At 46.5% G+C, this 18288-nt stretch overlaps 1 long non-coding RNA gene across 1 annotated transcript; it reads left to right on the top strand.

Moving 5' to 3' along the window:
- Positions 1-246: 246 nt before the first annotated feature.
- On the top strand, positions 247-17618 carry LOC115459011. The gene is made up of 3 exons (XR_003940191.1): positions 247-258; positions 6560-6665; positions 17439-17618. It is a non-coding gene; the product is annotated as an uncharacterized LOC115459011 (long non-coding RNA).
- The last annotated feature ends 670 nt before the right edge of the window (positions 17619-18288 follow it).

The raw sequence follows: 18288 nt of genomic DNA, 5'->3' as shown, positions 1-18288 counted from the left end.
GGGAAAAGACCAAGGGTCCATCGAGCCCATCATCTTGTCCATGACAGCGGCCAATCCAGGCCAAGGGCACCTGGCAAGCTTCCCAAACGTACAAAGATTCTATACATGTTATTCCTGGGATTTTGGATTTTTCCAAGTCCGTTTAGTAGCGGTTTATGGACTTGTCCTTTAGGAAACCGTCCAACCCCTTTTTAAACTCTGCTAAGCTAACCGCCTTCACCACATTTTCCGGTAATGAATTACAGAGTTTAATTACACGTTGGGTGAAGAAAAATTTTCTCCGATTTGTTTTAAATTTACTATACTGTAGTTTCATCGCATGCCCCCTAGTCCTAGTATTTTTGGAAAGCGTGAACAGACGCTTCACATCCACCTGTTCCACTCCACTCATTATTTTATATACCTCTATCATGTCTCCCCTCAGCCGTCTCTTCTCCAAGCTGAATAGCCCTAGCCTCCTTAGTCTTTCTTCATAGGGAAGTCGTCCCATCCCCGCTATCATTTTAGTCGCCCTTCGCTGCACCTTTTCCAATTCTACTATATCTTTCTTGAGATGCGGCGACCAGAATTGAACACAATACTCAAGGTGCGGTCGCACAATGGAGCGATACAACGGCATTATAACATCCTCACACCTGTTTTCCATACCTTTCCTAATAATACCCAACATTCTATTCGCTTTCCTAGCCGCAGTAGCACACTGAGCAGAAGGTTTCAGTGTGTTATCGACGACGACACCCAGATCCCTTTCTTGGTCCGTAACTCCTAACGTGGAACCTTGCATGCCGTAGCTATAATTCGGGTTCTTTTTTCCCACATGCATCACCTTGCACTTGCTCACATTAAACGTCATCTGCCATTTAGCCGTCCAGTCTCCCAGTCTCGTAAGGTCCTCTTGTAATTTTGCACAATCCTGTCGCGAGTTAACGACTTTGAATAACTTTGTGTCATCAGCAAATTTAATTACCTCGCTAGTTACTCCCTTCTCTAAATTGTTTATAAATATATTAAAAAGCTGCGGTCCTAGCACAGACCCCTGAGGAACCCCACTAACTACCCTTCTCCATTGTGAATACTGCCCATTTAACCCCACTCTCTGTTTCCTATCCTTCAACCAGTTTTTAATCCACAATAGGACATTTCCTCCTATCCCATGACCCTCCAATTTCCTCTGTAGTCCCTCATGAGGTACCTTGTCAAACGTCTCTTGAAAATCCAGATACACAACATCAACTGGCTCCCCTTTGTCCACATGCTTGTTCACTCCTTCAAAGAATTGAAGTAAATTGGTCAGGCAAGATTTCCCCACACAAAAGCTGTGCTGACTCGGTCTCAGCAATCCATGTCCTCGGATGTGCTCTGTAATTTTGTCTTTAATAATAGCCTCTACCATTTTCCCTGGCACCAACGTCAGACTCACCGGTCTATAACTTCCCGGATCTCCCCTGGAGCCTTTTTTAAAAATGGGCGTCACATTGGCCACCCTCCAATCTTCCAGTACCACGCTCGACCTCAAGGACAAGTTGCATATGACTAGCAGTAGCTCCGCAAGCTCATTTTTCAGTTCTATCAGTACTCTAGGATGAATACCATCCGGTCCAGGAGATTTGCTACTCTTCAGTTTGCCGAACTGCCCCATTACGTCCTCCAGGTTTACCGTGAAGTCAGTAAGTTTCTCCGACTCGTCCGCTTGAAATACCATTTCCGACACCGGTATCCCACCCAAATCTTCCTCGGTGAAGACCGAAGCAAAGAATTCATTCAGTCTCTCCGCTACGTCTTTGTCTTCCTTGATCGCCCCTTTTACCCCTCGGTCATCCAGCGGCCCAACCGATTCTTTTGCCGGCTTCCTGCTTTTAATATACTGAAAAAAATTTTTACTGTGTTTTTTTGCCTCTAATGCTATCTTTTTTTCATAATCCCTCTTGGCCTTCTTTATCTGCACCTTGCATTTGCTTTGACACTCCTTATGCTGCTTCTTGTTATTTTCAGACGGTTCCTTCTTCCATTTTCTGAAGGCGTTTCTTTTAGCCCTAATAGCTTCCTTCACCTCACTTTTCAACCAGGCCGGCTGTCTTTTGGAGTTCCGTCTTTCTTTTCTAATTCGCAGAATATGTATGGCCTGGGCCTCCAGGATGGTATTTTTGAACAGCGTCCACGCCTGTTGTACAGTTTTTACTCTCTCAGTTGCCCCCCTAAGTTTTTTTTTTTACTGTTCTTCTCATGTTATCATAGTCTCCTTTTTTAAAGTTAAACGCTAATGTATTTGACTTTCTGTGTACAGTTACTTCAAGGTCGATATCAAAACTGATCATATTATGGTCACTGTTATCAAGCGGCCCCAGTACCATAACGTCGCTCACCAGATCATGCGCTCCACTAAGGACCAAGTCTAGAATTTTTCCTTCTCTCATCGGCTCCTGCACCAGTTGCTCCATAAAGCTGTCCTTGATTTCATCAAGGAATTGTATCTCTGTAGTGTGTCCCGATGTTACATTTACCCAGTCTATATTTGGATAATTGAAGTCACCCATTATTATCACATTGCCCATTTTGTTCACGTCTCTGATTTCTTTTATCATTTCTGCGTCTACCTGCTCATCCTGGCGAGGCGGACGGTAGTACACTCCTATCACCGTTTTTTTCCCTTTTATACATGGAATTTCAACCCACAATGATTCAAAGGTGTGATTTGTGTCCTGCTGAATTTGTAATCTATCTGAGTCAAGGCTCTCGTTAATATACAATGCTACCCCTCCACCAGTCCGGTCCACCCTATCACTATGATACACTTTGTACCCCGGTATGACAGTGTCCCACTGATTATCCTCCTTCCACCAGGTCTTAGTAATGCCTATTATATCCAATTTTTCATATAGTGCAATATATTCCAACTCTCCCATCTTATTTCTTAGACTCCTAGCATTTGCATATAGACATTTCAGAGTATGTTTGTTGTTCTTATTTGCATGATGCTTAGTACCTGACACTATTGATTTGCCATCTTTTGTCTGATCTTTAGTTGTATTTAAGGGCACCTGGTCTACCACGGTCTGTTGTGCAACCTCACTATCCAGAAACCCTATCTTCCCTGTTTGTGAGGTATCTTTGCAAGATACCTTTTCCCGAACCATGCGTAACTTCAGGAAAGGAGGAAAAGGAATGAGGGGAAGGAGAGAGAGGGGAACGAACCAGTGGAGGGAGATTATATGTGTAAACCTAAAAATTTCCATGCCAGTTTTTATACCTGTCCCGAAGAATGCATAAATGCTAGGTTGAAGGAACAGGTGCACAGACCAACAGAAGCCCCCATCTCTGTATCTTCCCAAACTAGGCAGCTCTCCCTCCCCCAATGAAGATTCCCACCTCACAACCTTCTCCTGGGTCTTAATGGGTGTCTCCCTGATGTCTGACTACTGCTAGGGGCCGACCAGTGCTATTTTGAACTGAGTGCCAGAAAGAGCAGGCGTGTGGGGGTATGGAGATTGGGGGGGGGGGGGATTATGTTTTCTTTGAGTGCATCTGAGTACATCTGTTTATGACCATGCTCACGCTTCTTGATGAGTTTTTATTTGGACTCCTATTATTATTATTATTTATTTGGACCTCTGTATATTAATAAATTGTTTTCATTTTTTATCCTCTGGAGTTCTCGTTCTTTCAGTTGGACCAGAAGACCATTGGTCCATCCCTATTCTCTTTATATAATCACACTCAATCAAAGAACATGGATCTTATCTTTATTCAACTTTAACCTATAAGCTGTGGCCCAGGATTCTACCTGATCAGCACAGTTATTAATTGTAGCCAATATATCAGTTAAACTTGCTAAAATAGGAACTATGTAAATAAGGTAACACCCAAAGTTGACAAGGATTTCCCTAAGGTGGACATCAATAGGTTAAATAAGATAGGAGAGAGTTGAGATCCAACCAAGGAGCAGGCATAGAGTTTGACAATTTGACCTTGTAGGTTCTATTGTTCAAAAATCTCTTAAATCAAATTTTCACCCTACTATAATACCTATTTCACTTAGCAGCTGTATTGAAATGATATAATCCACCAGATCAAACACTGATAAAGGGTCAAATTGCAGCAATAAAGCTGATCACCCTTTATATAATAAGAATTTTATTTTCATGGTCAAGACGCCTAGAAGAGCCTCAGTACTAAATCTCTGTCTAAATCCAGATTGGGAGTCTAGTAAAATACCACAAAGTTCCAGGTATTCCAAGAGCTGTTTAGCCACGAAGCCTTCAGCTAGATTCCCAAAATGTGGTATGTTTGCAATTGGCCTATAATTTCATAATGATCTATCAACTGAGGGATCTTTAGGAATAGAAGTCAGTAAAATGCCTCCAAATTCATCTGGGAAACATCACTGCCTAAACATTCTATCTAATAAAGTTACAAGCCATAGAATAAGAGTAGGTGGGACATGTCTTAATAAATACAAAGGGCAAAGATCCAGACTACAATGAGACATAGAAAACTTAGCTAGGAACAACAGAACTTCTAAGGTTCCCAATACCAGTCAGCCTCAATCTCCCACCATCTTCAATTGAGAATTCCTCCAAATTGAACAACCTGTGACTTTAACAACCTGATTTTATTCTGAAAAAGTTGGCTGAGTTACTAGCAGGAGATGTGTTTTGGGAACAAAGAGTGTCTACTAAATTAAATAGCTTTTTTGGGTCTGCTATACAAGTGCCTCGCCTAACTCCCCACGCCTCTGTTTGGCTGCCCTTGCTGCACATTGCCTGAGCCTCACAACCTCTCCAGGAAGTTCTGGTAATGGGGGCGGGACGCGGCAGAGACGCTTCCGGGTTAGAAGGAGGCAGCATTGCTACCGCTGCTGCTGAGACTGGAGGGAGGTAGGTAGATCCTCGATCGTGGCAGCGTCTGGGAAGCGCTGCCCTGAGAGAGAGGGAAGCAGATGCAGCATCGGAGCTCAGCCTTCTCCCTCCGCTCCGCTGCCTCCACTGCTGGGTGGGCCTAGGCCCACCCGTGGCAACGCCCCTGCCCTAAAGTACTGAAGTCTTGGAAGTATTTGCAGGCTGAAAATCCTTGGGGTAAGAAGAAGTCCCTAAAGTATTGACCTTATTAGTGAAGCTGTTGCAGGGGGAATCCCTTGGGTGTGAGAAGTCCCTAAAATATGGAGTTCATTATGAGGGTGAAGAGAATAGAAAGTATAACTGCTGCTTTGTGAGTTAACTATGATGATGAATTGAATGGACTGCTGCTGTTTGGAATTGAACTAATGTTTATGGTATGTGACGGCGAATTAAGACTTGAATGGTCCATCCAGTCTGCCCAACAGTCACACTCATTAGTGGAGGAGTGGCCTAGTGGTTAGGGTGGTGGACTTTGGTCCTGGGGAACTGAGTTCGATTCCCACTTCAGGCACAGGCAGCTCCTTGTGACTTTGGGCAAGTCACTTAACCCTCAATTGCCCCATGTAAGCCGCATTGAGCCTGCCATGAGTGGGAAAGTGCGGGGTACAAATGTAACAAAAATAAATAAAATAAAATTATCAATTCTATCATTCTACATGGAATGTTGCTACTATTGGAGATTCTACATGGAATGTTGCTATTCCACTAGCAACATTCCATGTAGAAGCCTGTGCAGCCACATTGGTGATCTGCAAGGGCCGACTTCTAGTGGAATAGCAACATTCCATGTAGAATCTCAAATAGTAGCAACAGTGGAGGACTGGCCTAGTGGTTAGGGTGGACTGAGGAACTGAGCTGGATTCCCACTTCAGGCACAGGCAGCTCCTTGTGACTCTGGGCAAGTCACTTAACCCTCAATTGCCCCATGTAAGCCGCATTGAGCCTGCCATGAGTGGGAAAGCGCGGGGTACAAACGTAACAAAAATAAATAAAATTATCAATTCATGATTAAATCAACAATGAATGTGATATTATACACTTGATCACAAGTCTTTCTTTGGACCATAGAACTCCACCCGGCTCTGTCCTTATGTTCCACCTACTGGAGTTGCCTTCAAAGCCTATCTGAATGTTCTTTATCCCATTCTTTGGTTAGCCAGTCAAAGAAGTCAGTTTTTAATGCTTTTCCCAGATGAGAGGTTAAGTTTGTTTGTTTGAACTGATGGGATGGATAACATGGTTATATTACTGGAATCCTATTCAGAAGGAATGGATCCTAAGGACCTTAGCCGAGATTGGGTGGCAGAGCCAGCCGGTGGTGGGAGGTGAGGATAGTACTGGGCAGACTTATACGGTCTGTGCCAGAGCCAGTGGTGGGAGGCGGGGCTGGTGGTTGGGAGGTGGGGATAGTGCTGGACCGACTTATACGGTCTGTGCCCTGAAGAGGACAGGTACAAATCAAAGTAGGGTATACACAAAAAGTAGCACATATGAGTTTGTCTTGTTGGGCAGACTGGATGGACCATGCAGGTCTTTTTCTGCCGTCATTTACTATGTTACTATGTTACTGAATACTGACCCCCTCCAGGTTTAATATACTCCAGTGGAGCAAGGAAATGCTTCCAGCTCCTGCACCTCAATGTCTCTGTTTCTTACTTTTGCAGACTTTATGGCAGACATAAGAATCTGTCTCCACCTTTTCTGGCCTGCTGCTGTGATGCTATTGCCTGATCTCTGAGAATATCTTCTGTTCCAGCAAGAGAGACAAATGTGAGTATGGACCTGTGGGTAGAGTCAAAGAAATGATTCGGGGCATCAAGGTCCAAATCTTTTGCCATCTCTGCTCCACCTCTGGGTGATTGATGGCTGTGGGTGGTGTAAGGAGATCACAGTGACCCCCAGTGGCTGGATAAGAGCACATGAGAGCAGTTCATGAGGGAGCTGCAGCCCGTGCCTCTCAGCCAGAGGATTGTTACCACTGAGGGAGCTTCAGCTCCAGGTAGCACTGTCTGAATGAATGAAACTGCATCTGACAGAGCTGGAAACCCAGAAGAGCAGGAGGAGAAGACATGGGCATAGTTTGACCGTTTCATTTGGGGGGCAAAGGGTGTGGCTTGGCACATTAGCATATTCATATGTTATTTTAAAAAACAACAGCACACACTCACTGGACTAACATAGACAAACCCTCACAGGATACAAAATAGGGGCTCACAAAAACTAAAATAGAGATTCCCTCATGAAAGTCAGATTCTTCAAGCAGTACAACTACTGGTAAAAGGGAAACAGAAATGTATTTTTCCTGCACGCTACAAAATATAATAAAACTAGTGGAACCAAGGCCATTTCATAAAAAATGAAACAGGCCCTACGAAGGCTCTCATCAAAGCGATTTTTCCTCTCTCCCCTGCCCTCCCCTCCATGTCCTGCGATTCTGCCCTCCCTCCCCATGTCCATCAATTCTCCTCTGCCCTGCCCTCCCCTCCCCTCGAAGTCCCACGATTCTGTCCTCCCCTCCATGTCCAGCGAATGTCCTGTGCCCTGCCCTCCCATCCGTGTCCCATGATTCTCTTCTCTCCTCCCATCCCATCCATGTCCATCGATTCTACTACTACTACTACTACTACTATTTAACATTTCTAAAGCGCTACCAGGGTTGTACAGCGCTGTACAATTATCAAAGAAGGACAGTCCCAGCTCAAAGGAGCTTACAATCTAAAAGACAAAAAGTGCAGTCAATCAAGATTGAGGCAGTCTAGATTTCCTGGATAGAGGTACAATGGTTAGGTGTCGAAAGCGACATTGAAGAGGTGAGCTTTGAGCAAGGATTTGAAGAAGGGTAGGGAGGGGGCTTGGCGTATGGGCTCAGGCAGTTTATTCCACGCATAAGGTGAGGCAAGGCAGAAAGGGCAGAGTCTGGAGTTGGCGGTGGTGGAGAAGGGTACTGAGAGGAGGGATTTGTCATGTGAACGGAGGTTACGGGTAGGAGCGTAAGGGGAGATGAGGGTAGAGAGGTAGTGAGGGGCTGCAGATTGAGTGCATTTGTACGTTAGTAGGAGAAGCTTGAACGGTATGCGATACCTGATCGGAAGCCAGTGAAGTGACTTGAGGAGAGGGGTGATATGAGCATATCGGTCTAGGTGGAAGATAAGATACGCAGCAGAGTTCTGAACGGATTGAAGGGGTGATAGATGGTTAAGTGGGAGGCCAGTGAGGAGTAGGTTGCAGTAGTCAAGGCAAGAGGTAATGAGAGAGTGGATGAGAGTTCGGGTGGTGTGCTCAGAGAGGAAAGAGCAAATTTTGCTGATGTTATAGAGAAAGAAGCAACAGGTCTTGGCTGTCTGCTGGATATGGGCAGAGAAGGAGAGGGAGGAGTCGAAGATGACTCCGAGGTTGCGGGCAGATGAGACGGGGGGGATGAGGGTGTTATCGACTGAAATAGAGAGTGGAGGGAGAGGAGAAGTGGGTTTGGGTGGAAAGACAATGAGCTCGGTCTTGGCCATGTTCAGTTTCAGGTGGGGGTTGGACATCCAGGCAGCAATGTCAGATAAGCAGGCCGATACTTTGGCCTGGGTTTCCGCAGTGATGTCTGGTGTGGAGAGAGAAAGCTGGGTGTCATCAGCATAAAGATGATATTGGAAACCATGAGATGAGATCAGCGAGCCCAGGGAAGAGGTGTAGATTGAAAAAAGAAGGGGTCCAAGGACAGATCCCTGAGGAACTCCAACAGAGAGCGGGATGGGGGTGGAGGAAGATCCATCAGAATGTACTCTGAAGGTACAGTGGGAGAGATAAGAGGAGAACCAGGAGAGGACAGAGCCCTGGAACCCAAATGAGGATAGTATAGCAAGAAGTAAATTATGATTGACAGTGTCAAAAGCGGCGGATAGGTCGAGGAGGATGAGGATGGAGTAGTGACCTTTGGATTTGGCAAGGAACAGGTCATTACAGACTTTAGTGAGTGCCGTTTCTGTCGCGTGTAGAGGGCAAAAACCGGATTGGAGCGGATCAAGGATGGCATGAGAGGAGAGAAAATCAAGGCAGCGGCTGTGAACGGCGCGTTCAAGTATCTTGGAGAGGAAGGGTAGGAGGGAGATAGGGCGGTAGTTGGAAGGGCAGGTAGGGTCTAGTGATGGTTTTTTGAGGAGTGGTGTGACTACAGCATGCGGCGGAGGTGGTCCCTCTTCACAAAAGTGGTGATAGGGAAGAAGCTGGAAACTACAGGCCGGTAAGCCTCACTTCGGTTATTGGAAAAGTAATGGAAGCCATGCTGAAGGAAAGGATAGTGAATTTTCTGGAAGCCAATAAGTTGCAAGATCCGAGACAACATGGTTTTACCAAAGGGAAATCGTGCCAAACGAATCTCATTGAGTTCTTTGATTGGGTGACAGGAGAATTGAATCAGGGACGAGCTATAGACGTAATCTACTTAGATTTCAGCAAAGCTTTTGACACGGTTCCCCACAGGAGGCTCTTAAATAAACTGGAGGGGCTGAAGATAGGACCCGAAGTGGTGAACTGGATTAAGAACTCGTTGACGGACAGATGCCAGAGGGTGGTGGTGAATGGAATTCGCTCGGAGGAAGGAAAGGTGAGTAGTGGAGTGCCTCAGGGATCGGTGCTGGGGCCGATTCTGTTCAATATATTTGTGAGTGACATTGCCGAAGGGTTAGAAGGTAAAGTTTGCCTATTTGCGGATAAATATGAAAGGGCAAAACCACTACGAGAGAAACTACATTGGCTTCCACTCAAGGACCGCGTTACTTTTAAAACTTGCACACTAGTCCATAAAATCATTTACGGTGAAGCCCCAGCTTACATGTCTGATTTAATAGACCTACCACCTAGAAACGCCAAAAGATTATCCCGAACTCACCTCAACCTTCACTACCCAACCTGCAAGGGCTTGAAGTACAAGACGATACACACGTCAACCTTTTCCTACAAGAGCACGAAGTCTTGGAATACATTACCACGCAACCTAAGAATGATTAACGAACAAGCCTCCTTCCGTAAACTACTGAAGACACACCTGTTTGAACAAACCTAAGGAAAGAGCCAAAACACATAGAAACTACTCACTGCTCACAATGCAATACACATCCACATCTGATCCATCATCCCTTTATCCAGTCAATCATACATTCATCCATGGAACTATGTACACTACATGTCTAGGTGCCTAATAATGCCCTTCTTTTCTCATTGTCTCCTTCTAATGTCTCTATGTTGTTGTCCCACTGCTATACTACCAAGGATATTCGAATGTCTCGCACAACTCTGTTCAATTAATCCATAACCTAGTCGTAACAAATGTATTTCTATTATTCAAGTCTTATTGTAAGCCACACTGAGCCCGCAAATAGGTGGGAAAATGTGGGATACAAATGCAATAAATAAATAAATAAATAAATGATACTAAGATCTGTAACAGAGTGGACACCCGGGAGGGAGTGGAAAACATGAAAAAGGATCTGAGGAAGCTAGAAGAATGGTCTAAGGTTTGGCAAATAAAATTCAATGCGAAGAAATGCAAAGTGATGCACTTAGGGAATAGAAATCCAAGGGAGACGTATGTGTTAGGCGGGGAGAGTCTGATAGGTACGGGCGGAGAGAGGGATCTTGGGGTGATAGTATCTGAGGATTTGAAGGCAACAAAACAGTGTGACAAGGCGGTGACCGTAGCTAGAAGGTTGTTAGGCTGTATAGAGAGAGGTGTGACCAGCAGAAGAAAGGGGGTGTTGATGCCCCTGTATAAGTCGTTGTTGAGGCCTCACCTAGTGTACTGTGTTCAGTTTTGGAGGCCGTATCTTGTTAAGGATGTAAAAAGAATTGAAGCGGTGCAAAGAAAAGCTACGAGAATGGTATGGGATTTGTGTTACAAGACGTATGAGGAGAGACTTGCTGAACTAAACATGTATACTCTGGGGGAAAGGAGAAACAGGGGTGATATGATACAGACGTTCAAATATTTGAAAGGTATTCATCCGCAAACGAACCTTTTCCGGAGATGGGAAGGTGGTAGAATGAGAGGACATGAAATGAGATTGAAGGGGGGCAGACTCAAGAAAAATGTCAGGAAGTATTTTTTCACGGAGAGAGTAGTGGATGCTTGGAATGCCCTCCCGCAGGAGGTGGTGGAAATGAAAACGGTAACGGAATTCAAACATGCGTGGGATTAGCATAAAGGAATCCTGTGCCGAAGGAATGGATCCTCAGGAGCTTAGTCAAGATTGGGAAGCGGGGCTGGTGGTTGGGAGGCGGGGATAGTGCTGGACAGACTTGTACGGTCTGTGCCAGAGCCGGTGGTTGGGAGGCAGGGCTGGTGGTTGGGAGGTGAGGATAGTGTTGGGCAGACTTATACGGTCTGTGCCAGAGCCAGTGGTTGGGAGGAGGGGCTGGTGGTTGGGAGGCGGGGATAGTGGTGGGCAGACTTATACGGTCTGTGGCCTGAAGAGCACAGGTACAAATCAAAGTAGGATATACACAAAAAGCAGCAAATATGAGTTATCTTGTTGGGCAGACTGGATGGACCGTGCAGGTCTTTTTCTGCCGTCATCTACTATGTTACTATGTTACTATGCTTGAAGGAGTCAGGGACAGTTGCAGTGGAGAGAGAGAGGTTGAGGATATGACAGATGGGGGGGTGACAGTAGGAGAGATGGTGTTTAGTAAGTTAGTGGGGATGGGATCAGAGGGACAGGTGGTGCATTTCGAGGAGGAAAGAAGGTGGGCGGTTTCCTCCTCAGTGATATCAGGAAAAGAGGAGAAGGAGGCCTGGGTTAGTTGGTTGAGGGAGAGGGTTAAAGGGTGAAGAGGAAGAGGTGCCTTGATAGTGAATTTGAGGTTCATCTTCTGCACCTTGTCGCGGAAGTAGTCAGCCAGTGATTGAGGAGAGAGTGGGGGTGGGGGGTGTGGGAGCGGAGGGCACTTTGAGGAGGGAGTTAAGGGTGGCGAAGAGACGACGAGGGTTGGAGCCAAGAGAATTAGTCAATTGGGTGTAATAGTCCTGTTTGGCAAGGAATAGGGAGGACTGGAAGGAGGATAGCATGAATTTGTAATGAATGAAGTCGCTATGGGTGCGAGATTTCCTCCAGAGGCGTTCAGCAGATCGGGCGCAGGAGCGAAGGTATCAGATGCAAGGGGTCAGCCAGGGCTGGGGATTAGTACGCCTTGTGGGACGGGAGATGGATGGTGCTAGGGTGTCCAGAGCAGAGGAGAGAGTGGCATTGTAAGTAGAGACAGCCTTGTTGACAGACTTGGAGGACATGATGGACGGGAGGAGATTAGAGATACTAGAGGATAAGGTGGGAGGGTCGACAGCCTGGAGATTCCTGAAAGTAGTGGTTAGTGTTGGGCGGGACTGAGGGGGAGGGTGATGAAGTGTGAAGGTGATCAGGCGATGATCTGAGAGAGGAAGAACAGAGGCGCAGAGATTGGAGGGTGTGCAGGTAGAGGAGAGGACGAGGTCAAGACAATGGCCAATTTGGTGAGTAGGGGTGGTGGAGCTCAGCTGGAGATTGAAGAAGGATGTCAGAGTGAGGAACTGAGAAGCGTAAGAGTCGGATGGGTCATCAGCATGTATGTTAAAGTCTCCAAGAATGAGGGACGGAGATGAGGGTTCTAGAAAAATGGAGAGCCAGGCATCGAAGTCAGTAAGGAAGGAAGGAAGGGAGGGACTTATCAGGGGGGCGGTAAATGACTGCAACTCTGAGTGGCAGTGGGTAGACTAGACGGATGGAGTGAACTTCAAAGGATGAGAAGCAGTGAGACTGCGGTAGGAGGAGGGGTTGAAAACTACAGGAGGGCGAAAGTAGAAACCCGACGCCTCCTCCGCGGCCAACTGGGTGGGGAGTGTGGGAGAAAAGATAACCTCCATGGCATAGGGCCGCGACTGAGGCAGAGTCGTCAGGGGTGAGCCAGGTTTCAGTTAGGGTGAGCAGTTGAAGGGAACGGGAGATGAAGAGATCATGGGTGAAGGGAAGTTTGTTGCAGACTGAGCGGGCATTCCACAGGGCACATGAGAAGGGGAGGGAAGAGGGGGGGAGGAGGGGAATAGAGATGAGATTGGAGACATCCCGGAATCGTTTGCATGGATAGGACGAGGACAGGTGTTTGCATGGATAGGACGAGAGCTGATGTGGAGGACCAGGACTGGGATTAATGTCCCCAGTGGAGAGCAGGAGAAGGAGTAAGAGAGTACGGAGAAGAGTAGGAGAGGTACGACGACAGCGATGAAGGCGAAGAAGGCGAGTTGTACTCAGATAGAAAGGAGATGGATGAATAGAAGGAAGGAAATGTTTGAGGTTGAGAGCTGAGAAAAAGGAAGAGGAAAAAAGAGATGGTGAGATGATGAATACAGATGGTGGACAATGTGTTCCTGCAGTGTACAGTGGTTTAAGATGGAGAAACAAATTAGGAAGGGACAGTGCCAAGAAGAAAAAGTGTACTGGAGCCATAAGTAGTAACTGAGAGAAAAGTAGATGTAAGGAGAAAAATGCCTCACCTAGAGCGGAGGCCCTGAGTGGATCGGATTGGACCTGGGAGTCACTCCGAAGAAGGCTGTAAATGATATGTAGATGAGCTGCAAGTCCTCCACAGCACCTGAAAGGCAGCCGGTGGTAGAGCTGGGCACCTCTCAGCTGAGGAAAAGGCTTACCAGGGGTTAGATTCTCCTCTGCCCTGCCCTCCCCTCCCTTCGATATCCCGTGATTCTGTCCTCCCCTCTAGCGCAGTGTTCCGTTGCCTACTTGTCTTCAGTTGCTTTCATTCGAAACATCGACATCAGTAAGCCTCCAGCATTCCCTTCCCTCTCACTGTTCCACCCTCTAACATCATTTCATCTTTATGCAAGAGCGGGACAGTGAGAGGGAAGAGAACGCTGGAGGCTTGCTGATGTCAGGATGTTACGAACCCAGCCAGCCAGAGAACGTTGGAGGTACAAATTATATATATAGATCTACATTTCACAAAGCAAGCTTAGTCCTTAAAAAGCATTAAATAAAAATGTTTTCTTTTCTTCCTTTGTTGTCTGAGTATTTTACTTTTCTAATTAGGCTGGTTCCAGTCTCTTTTCCACTTTCCATGTGTCAGTCGTCTCCTAAATTCTTTTCCAGGTTGGGTTTTCTATTTCTTCTCTCTCCTGTCTTCTTCCTTTCCTTCTCTACATTTTTTTCATTTAATGTTTTTTTCACACTTTTCTTTCACCCTTTAGTCCTTAGTCTCTGTTTCACTTCTCATCTACCTCATCCCCTTCTCCCATTCCCCTTCCCCAGTACCCCCATCCCTTTCAATGCCTCTCATCCTCTCTCCAGTCTTCCAGATCATTGATATTAGGTCTCAACCTTTCCTCACGTCAACCCCTTCTCTTGTCCCTCTTCTCTTATCCCTCATTTCACATCCTCACTCATTATCCCAACCCATCAATATACTCCCACATATCTAAGCCTGCCAAGTATTCACTAGCCCCTCAAATTCCCACTCCATCTCTCTGATCCATAATTGCTCTGTTCCTCTTCCTCTCCCCTCCATCCACACCTCCTACCCCCATCCATATTCTGATCTGTTCTCCTCCCCTCTACCCTTACCCCCAGTCCCATCCACCTCCTGCTTCTCCCTCCTACACCCTAGCCTCATCCATTTCTTGCTTCCTCCACCCCACTCAGTATGGGTCAGTGTTCCCCTCCCCCTCTTCTCCTCTCTCTCCCAGTACAATCCAGTGTCACTCTCCCATCCTCTCCTCTCTCCTATCCCTCCTCTGGCCGACAGTCTTCAAGGTGTCCAGACCATTGTTGTCAGGGTTGCGGTCTTCCTGCAACACTGGGTGGGTTTTCTGCGAGCAGCTGTGGAAAATTTTCGGCGGCTGCGGGGTGCGGGTTTGGGCTTTTTTTCCTGTGGCCGCTGTGTGCTTTTTTCCGGGGCTTCTATTGGTCCAATTTGGTCCAATAGAAGCTTTCCCGGGGCTTCTATTGGTCCGATGTGGTCCAATAGAAGCTTTTCAGGGGCGTGGTTGATGTCAGGGGCGGGGTTAATGATGTCGGGGGTGACGTCAGGGGGCGGGGTTAATGACGTGGGAGGCGGGGTCTGTGACATTGGAGGCGGGGTTGGTGACGTGGGAGGCGGGGTTTGACTTTGGGCGTTTTTTGGGCGGGTTTAGGGCTGATTTGGGGCTGGGAAAATTTTTCCCATCTGGCAACCCTGATCCAGACAGTTTCAGGGCCACCGGCAGCGTTAGAGATGCAAGCATTCTACCTTCAGCCTGCCTAGAAGCTTTATTTCTTCAGCAACTTCCTGTTCCTGTGTAGGTGGGATGCTGCAGAGAGAAGGTTTCCGGGGCAGCTGGAAGGCAGCATGCTTACATCACTAATGCTATCGACGGCCCTGAACCGGTCCGGACAGCTTGAAGACTGCAGACCGGAGGAGGGGTAGAGGAAAGAAGGTGAGGAGATGACGGGAGAGGAAGTGCTATTACCGGAACCTGCAAGGAAGGGGGTGGAAGGAGAGAGGGGGATTGTGCACTATGTCCATGGGAGAAGGACACCAGATCAAAAATAAAAGAATGTGAATTAGTATAAATCTACTACTACTACTTATCATTTCTATAGCGCTACAAGACATATGCAGCGCTGTACACCATACACAAAAGACAGTCCCTGCTCAAAGAGCTTACAATCTAGATAAGACAGGTAAACAGACAGAACAATTATGGGTAAGAGAATACAGACAGAACAATTAAGGGAAGGGAATAAAGAGGTGAGGATAAAGGACAGGGCAAGTGAGTTAGAAGTCAAAAGCAGTGGTAAAGAGGTGGGTTTTGAGTTTGGACTTGAAAACGACTAAAGACGGGGCTAGACGTACAGGCTCGGGAAGTCTATTCCAGGCGTGAGGTGCAGCGAGATAAAAGGAACGGAGTCTTGAATTAGCAGTAGAGGAGAAAGGGACAGATAGGAGAGATTTATCTACAGAACGGAGTACTCGAGGGGGGACATAGGGAGAGACAAGAATGGAGAGGTACTGGGGAGCGGCAGTGAATGCACTTATAGGTTAATAGGAGAAGTTTGAATTGAATATGGAAACGGATAGGGAGCCAGTGAAGTGACTTAAGGAGAGGGGTAATGTGGGCATAGCAACTTTGGCGGAAGATGAGTCGCGCAGCAGAGGTTTGGATTGATTGAAGAGGAGAGAGATGGCTAAGAGGGAGGCCGGTGAAAAGTAGGTTACAATAATCAAGACGAGAGGTGATAAGAGTGTGGATAAGGGTTCTGGTAGAGTGTTCAGAGATGAAGGGACGGATTTTGCTAATGTTGTAGGGAAAGAAACGACAGGTTTTGGCAATCTGCTGAATGTGATCAGAGAAGAGGAGTCAAAGATGACCCCAAGGTTACGAGCAGATGAGACAGGGAGAATGAGAGTGCCATCCACCGAAATAGAGAAAGGGGGGAGAGGGGAGGTAGGTTTAGGGGGAAAGATGAGAAGCTCGGTTTTGGCCATGTTGAGCTTCAGATGACGTCAAGACATCCATGCAGCAATGTCAGACATGCAGGCTGAAACTTTGGTCTGGATGCCAGTTGAGACATCGGGGGTAGAGAGGTAGATCTGGGAGTCGTCAGCATACAGATGGTACTGAAAGCCATGGGATGAAATCAGAGAGCCAAGGGAAGAAGTGTAAATGGAAAACAGGAGAGGACCCAGAACAGAGCCTTGAGGTACACCGATTGGTAGTGGGATAAAAGCGGAAGAGGATCCACCAGAATGTACACTAAAGGTGCGAAGCGAGAGGTAGGAGGAAAACCAGGAAAGAACAGAGCCCTGGAATCCAAATGAAGACAGCATATCAAAGAGTAGGCCATGATCAACAGTGTCAAAAGCAGCAGATAGGTCGCGAAGAATGAGGCTAGAATAGAGACCTTTGGATTTGGCCAGAAACAGGTCGTTGGAAACTTTAGTAAGTGCAGTTTCAGTTGAATGAAGAGGGCGAAAGCCAGATTGGAGTGGGTCACGAACAGCTTGAGATGAGAGAAAGTCAAGGCAGCGGCAGTGAACGGCGCGTTCAAGTAATTTGGAAAGGAAGGGGAGGAGGGAGATGGGTCGATAGTTGGAAGGACAGGTAGGGTCAAGATCTGTTTCCAGATACCCAACTAAATAGTATAAATATAGAAATCTCAAAGTCCTACTTAGATTCCTCACTTCAATTAATGTAATACATTCAAGAGTGCATAAATCTCTCATTGTCACATGTCTAGGAGCAGTGTACCTAGTAGGGATTGGGACTCCTCTGAGAGCTCTTGGCTGTGATATTATCCATCAGGGATTGGAACTACTCTACATGCTCCGTTCTGTGCCTGTAGCCAAGTCTGTGTTAATAAAACTCCTATTTTGAGCTCTGTGACTTTATTTAGCTGAGGATATGACAGGAACTCCTTCCGCTGCTCTGAGTTCCAGGATCGAGGTAGAGGGTTAGTGCTCTGGTATGATATTGGGGGGGGGGGGAAGAATTACTCCCCCAGGAACTGCTCATGGTGTTCCACCTCTCTTCTCTTCTAGTGAACCGGACCTGTACTTGATTTTGGACCAGCCTCACTGCTGACATTCAGAAGAATCTTTCTCCAGCACTGAGGACACCACCCCTGTACCCTCTACTTCTACACCCTCCAGGGACTCACAGTGTGATTACTGGAACTCTGGTTACTTTCTAATGGATTAAATAAAACCTTTGCAGCATCATTCAGTGATTGGCTTTTGGTTCTTTAAACACAATCAGGTTCATATTTGTAGCATTTGCCACAGGTTGATGGGGCTGAGGAATACCCAGAGGATAAGGATCCCCTTATGTCAGTCGTACAGGGTTAATTGTTAATCATGTAACCCGGATCTCACCTCTAGCTCAGTTTTCACCTCACTCTTCTTCTAGCATTGCCTCTTCAGTTCGAGCTTGGGAGTGGGTTAACAGTCCGGAATAGAGATCCCGGGATTGGGAAATAAAGTGGAGCTTCTCTGTAAGGTCTTACTAGTCCCGGGTGCAAATGTCCTCACTCCCGCTTCAAAGAATTCACAGTCCACTCCAATAGTGTCTTTTGATGCAACTGAACTTTACTGAACTTTCTGAAAAATGGGAGGAAACCAATTTTATAGCTCCAACACACCCTTGAGTTTGGCTTCCTTCCCACCCAGGGACATCCCACAATCTCACCCCAGTGACTCCAGGGAAAGCTGTCACTCACTCCAAATAATGGGGAATTACAATCATAATTAGGCACAGTAAATTCAAAAAGCAAAGAGGGACTACACATTGACCACTGCTAATGAAAATTAAAACTAAACGCCACATTCCTTTCTAAGAGTAAAGCACCAAATAAATCACACAATATACCATAAAAGCTATATTAGACTACTA

This window comes from Microcaecilia unicolor, unplaced genomic scaffold (assembly GCF_901765095.1).
Source record: "Microcaecilia unicolor unplaced genomic scaffold, aMicUni1.1, whole genome shotgun sequence".
Classification (NCBI taxonomy): domain Eukaryota; kingdom Metazoa; phylum Chordata; class Amphibia; order Gymnophiona; family Siphonopidae; genus Microcaecilia; species Microcaecilia unicolor.
This window is presented reverse-complemented; position numbering and strand designations above follow the sequence as displayed.